Raw genomic sequence first — 6031 nt, 5'->3', positions numbered from 1 at the left:
TCTCCGACTGCGTATGCGTTATCCGTCTGCGTCACCACGGAGACGCCTCGAGCATTTATACTTCTGCGTCGTCGTGACGGACACTCGCTGCAATTTCCCGCCCGATCAGTAGGGGTCGCTACGCAAGGTTGTTGTGCTTCTGGCTACAGTGAGCAATGGCGTCCGAGAAAGAAAGAGAGAGAAAGACTGTTGTTGTTGAAAAAGTGGCCGTTTCTCACTTTTCTGTGTCACGGAACGCAGTTTTAAGATAATTTGAGGCGAGAAATTGGCCATTTAGAGTCTAAACATGTGCTGTGTGTGTTAAGATATGACGTATTTATAGTTCGGCAGCGGCGTTATCGGCGGGGATCAGCTCTGCCTGTCAGGACGCCCGGAGCGCACTGAGAGCCGACACAGAGCAGCTTAGCTCGGCCTGTCCTGAGGACCAATCGCAGCTCTTGCCGTCTCCGTAGTCCCTTGACGGAGTGACGGACACTTAAAAAATATTTCGTGCAGACGGAGACTACGCAGAGGCTCTTCGACAGTCTCTGCGTCGACGCAGAGTCTCTACGTAGCCTACGCAGAGCACTTTACGCAGAAGTATAAATTGGGCTTTAACCTCACAGCTTCTCTTTTACACAACAACTCATGATGTGTAAAATCAGTGTTTTCTTGGTGAAATCTATTTCTTTGAGTTTTTTCAAGACATTACATATACTGCCTTTTTAGCTGTGCCTGTTTAAATGATTTGTTTGTTGACTTGTCTCTCCTGACACATAATGCTTAGATACAGTTGTAAGTCTCTTGTAAATAGAATAGAATTTTATTTAAAGGTGATGTAAGTAGTTTATAGTGCCATCTAGAGGAGAGGCTGAAATTTACAACAAAGAACTGCTCCTCTGCTCACCCCCTCCCTTCCCTGAGCGCTACGGTATCCGCCGCTGGTCAAATGTCGTCGTCGTTGCCTTCTCCGTGTCAGCAGATGAGGTTCGCGAGGTGAGGGAGAGGGCGAGCTACCGCGGCCGTAGCAGACGAAGCGGAGAGAGTGGAGGCGGGACTTCCGCTCCAAGTAAAGAGGATTCAGAACGATTGATTTGTTCTCTCGCGTTTGTCCTTACAGGCTCCGGTAGAAACATGGCGTCTCGCTGCTTACAGTGGCTATGCAACCGCGGCCCGCGACCATGTTATTTTACATGACTTTTTGAAACACTATGAAAATGTAACAAAAACTATTATACAGCGACTAGACAATGCAGGAGCACATAATATGTATAAAAAATTGGATTTTGGGTCATATAAACCCATAAATACTACACAGTGTCCCTTTAAATAGGGACAATACAGTTAACAGTTACAGTTGCCACTATTTTGCTGTGCGTAGATTTTTCTAGCTGTTTGCAACTCTTGTCCGTAACTTGGCTTTTACATGAACAGTTTACACATTATATGTATATTATTCATGATCAAACTCATTAAAACTACATTACACAAAGTAACAATTATCCATCCATCTACAGCTTTATCCTCCACATGAGGGTTGTGGGCTGTGTCAATCTCAGCTGACATATGGTGATAGGCAGGAAACAATAACTATTATCATATGATAAATACAAAACATAATCAGTACAATAAAGGTTGCTAAAACTGCACTTGATGGTACACTACCTCAGTGGTAGAGCGAGTCGTCTTTCAACTCAAAGGTTGTGGGTTCGATTTCCCGGCCCCGGTAATGAACACACAATCTGCAGTAATCAACACCCGATCAACCAATGGGGGTTTGGGTGCCTTGCTCAGGGTCATTGAACCGGCGACCTTCCAGTTACAAGCCCAATTCCTTTCCTCTTTGCCATGGGCTGCCTGAGAGCAGCTGTTTGTAAATAGTATGCTTTTTATTAGAAGGAAGCAAAGTAATTCTTTAAAAAAATATATTTTTCTGAGTCAGACGAGTCTTTTTTCTGTTGTGTTCTCTGCATTTGATAGTTTATCATTGCAGCTGGCTTCAACAAATATACTGAGGCATGCATTGTTTTCTGTAATCTATTAGTTAATCCTTGACCACTGGTACTTGACTTGTAACTACAGTATATGAAACGGTGTATAGAACATGAGTAAATATAAAACACCAGCCTGTGCGAGTGGTCATCATCAGTCAGACTTTATCTGTCACAGGAAGTACGTATGCACCATCAGCAGAGTGAGTTAGAGGGGGGAAAAACTGAAGAGTACAGCAGTTACCCTATTTTACAGTGAATCACCGATCGAGGGGAGGCTTGTTCTCAATTACCCCAAATTTCCTTTCTTGGTAGTCAAACACAGAAACGGCCGTTCTGTTGTTCCCGGACCTGGACCCAAAGGAAAAGTTATCAGCCCCCTAATTTGTCCCATATGAGAGGAGTTCAGTGATGAACAGCAGCTTAGTGTGTAGAAAGCCTGGAAGTAATCAGATGCCATTTTTAAGCTCCATAGACAACTGGAGTTATATTTTTTTAAATGGCAGAGCTGTCACACTGAGTAGAATTTGATGGGAAAATATTTTCTCAAGTCGAATCGAATGAAATTTTATTGTCCACAAAGGTGGAAGTTTGCCTTCAACTCATAACCATAAAATCATAAGAGGAGATTTTAACAGAAAGTCATAAAACAAAATAAGAGATTGAAATAAAAGGGTAATTGTAAAAAGAAAAACATGAGACAGAGAAAAACATTGGACCAAACCAATAAAACTAACACAGACGGGGTAAACATTAGTGGTCACTGTGTGGAGTTAATAATATTTGATTATTCCATTTGGAATGATTAATTTTTATTTACAGCATCTCTAAGAGCAGCATCAAGGCTCAAACTGACTGCTGGATGGGAGCTACTGTATCTGCCAGGACACTCATCGCTTTTTTGCCCTGTGCTTTCTGTGAAAAGTTGAGGCAAATGTTTTTGTGAGTTTAGTTTACCAATTATTTTGGTTGCCTTTGATTCCATTTTAAAGAAAACTTGTTTCTGTTCTTGCGGCTTGCAGCATACCTAGTAGATCTGTATACCAGAAGACGTAGGCACCGAGAACATCCCAGTAATGCATGAAATCACTCCTGAAATAACTGTAGAGCACACTAACACTAAGAAAGTTGCTTTCGACAACTTAAACATTTTAAGTCCCAAAACCTATACAACTATATGTCTTGGTTTACTTTTACCGAAGGATCCAATAACTTTTTTTTGCAACTACTATGTCTTAATTGCAAAATAATGTAGTTCACATTTTGTAAGCTGCTGCCCTCCAGTGATAGAATGCATGAACCGCATCTGGGTATTTATTATACTACACCTACTCAGGCCTTCTCTGTACAGCTAACTAACTAAACGGCACTAAACAAAACAAAAAAAGAGACACATAGTGTGCACTGTTGAGTTTTCTGTTCACTATTTATTTTTGTGCACTGCACTTGATCATTATGTACATCCTGTAACCGTAAACAGAAACACCATTTTTTTTTTTTTACACATTTTAGTAATACTTGGAACAGCAGACAGGCAAACACATAACCTACAGTCATCTGTATTCAAGTCAATACTTTTCATACATACCACAACAACACACATCCATTGACTACAATACCGAGATTAGCCTTTAAACACAGCTGCAAGATTGCAGGTAGAGAAGTCAGTCAATGAGGGATTATTTCACGTGTAGGTCCTCAATGTAAATGGAGCACTAAAGCACAAACCTACACTCTTCCTGTGTCTGGAGAGTCCAAAGAGAGTATATGTTCTTCGTCAACATCCTCTGAGGGAAACCCACTTCAGTCAATGCAGTTCCTCCTTAAATGATCCACACCTGGGTCCAAACCAGTTAAATAAACAGCACTCTATTTGTTGTGGTCCATATTGTGGAAAAATAACAAATTCCAGTAAAGATAAAAGACGTTCTGATGTTTATGAAGGACTGAAGATATTCAGCGAAACATCTCATTCTTTATCGTAGCTTTCAAAACAGCATGAAAACAGTAAAGCACTTAAAAGGTTCACGATCAGAATGTGTTAAAATTAAAACATTTTCAACTGATAATAAAAGTGAAACCCCAGAAAATTGCAGAACTGCTTCTCTTCCAATTTGCAAATACATATATTTTAATTTTTGCATGTTTGACACTGAAATGTGTTAACTTAAAACATGGTCCAAAGACAGGAGAGAAAATGAAATACACAGGAATCATTCAGCAGAAAGTTATTGTAATCATGTGAAACATTCTAAGCCAAGTTCACACCTGCTCTCTGCACCTGCCACACATAACACACTGTGCTGTACAGTTAACATGAAGTATAAATTAATTAACTTACAAAAAAAACTGTACTCAAAAATAACATTTTGTAATTGTAAATAAAATAGTTTTGATAAATCTATCGTAATGACAACAGATACAACATACAATATGTGGGAGTTGAGTGAAATTGGGGAACTTAATTGTTGGTTTGCTTACACACATTAGTGCAGGGGTCTCAAACTCAAATATCCTGGGGGTCATTGAATGTTTAGTCTGGTCAGGGAGGGGGCCAGTCAAGTTTCAGTATCACAATGATATCACAGTTATGTTATTCATGATGATCTTTCACAGTATTTCAAAGTAAAATACTTATTTTTCGATATGAAGCTATATAGTCCACAATGAAAATTGTGGATAAAAACTTATGGTGCAAAATGAATCTTTAAATAACACAGACAGACAGAAATAAATAAATAACATAAATGTGTAGTACATGTATTGATGTGATAAATATAACCTTATATAGGGGGAAAAAGTAGTGTATGCCAATTGTTTTCATGATAACTTGATAACATGGTGGGCAACATGTTTGAGACCTCTACATTAGTGTAACCTCTGTAATTTGTTAAGAAAAAGACTGCAAACTAAAAAATGTAAAAAGAAAACAAACATTATTCTAGTTTCACTGGCCCAGAAATCTGATTACATGACAACAACAGAATAAATGATGAAAGAAAACTAGCTAATAAATAAATAAATAACCATTTTCGTTCAAAGCTGCACGGAGTGAAGTTGTCAGTTTGTGCTTTCATAGAGAAAAAAAACATACATTACTGTGTGAGTGAATATGAATGAGGCAGAAAAAGTGCTTCCACTGTGGAACTGTACATGTGATGTGCTAATCCCAAAATATACTGTTCAATCCCCCAGTTCTTTGCAAATAACGATTCAGATGCAGTCACGATAAGCAGCTCTCCAACTGTCCAACATCGTTTTAGCTAAATTAAAAATAATAATAATCACGTCTTATTTTGTTACATTACTTTGAATAATTGTTGGCATTGAAGCAAAGACATACTCTCAAAACCAGTAATGTTCTCCTTCCATTTCCTCTGTTACTGCCAATAGTAATTTCTACTTTATTGAGATTATTGTTATTTATGATAGAAAACATGTTTTGGATGGAAAACATGTTTTTGTCATGTTTCCATTTAATTTGACTAAAAATACATCGTAACCCTGCGCTGCTGCTCATTTTATAATTTTTAGAAACATTCAGTCAGGTGACAAATCTGGACTTGATGTGACAGAGCTGATCGTGGACGCAATTTTTCCCCAAAACAACTAAACAAAATCTACATTTCAAGCAAAACATATAGCAGTTATTTAAATGCCTGTTGCTCTTTCTCAAAGACAATCTTGCAGTTAAGTGTTTGTTCATGTCACTCCCTGATGTGTTTTTCTCTTATCTTGCTCCACGTCCTTCATCTCTGATGTTCCTTCTCCTCTCAATCAAATGTTTCTCTTGTTCGTCTAGTCGTCCCGGTGACTCTGCTTTGATTAGTGGTTTGGTAAGGACACTCAACAGGGGAGGACACACATGTTGCACCACATACATACAGTCGGTTGGTACATGAGAGCTACGGGGGTTTCGTTTGTGCAGTTCACTGTCTCTGTTGGTCTGAGCACAGCAGTCCTGTCGTCTATGCAGAGCAACTCTCTGTTCCAAGTTGGCAAGAACAGAAAGAAGTGTGGGTCAAAGCACAGGTATAAAGGCGGATGCTGAAGGGTGTGGC

Source organism: Microchirus variegatus, assembly GCF_963457635.1.
Source record: "Microchirus variegatus genome assembly, chromosome: 4".
Classification (NCBI taxonomy): domain Eukaryota; kingdom Metazoa; phylum Chordata; class Actinopteri; order Pleuronectiformes; family Soleidae; genus Microchirus; species Microchirus variegatus.
The sequence above is the reverse complement of the archived record's forward strand: the minus strand, read 5'-3'. Positions refer to the sequence as shown.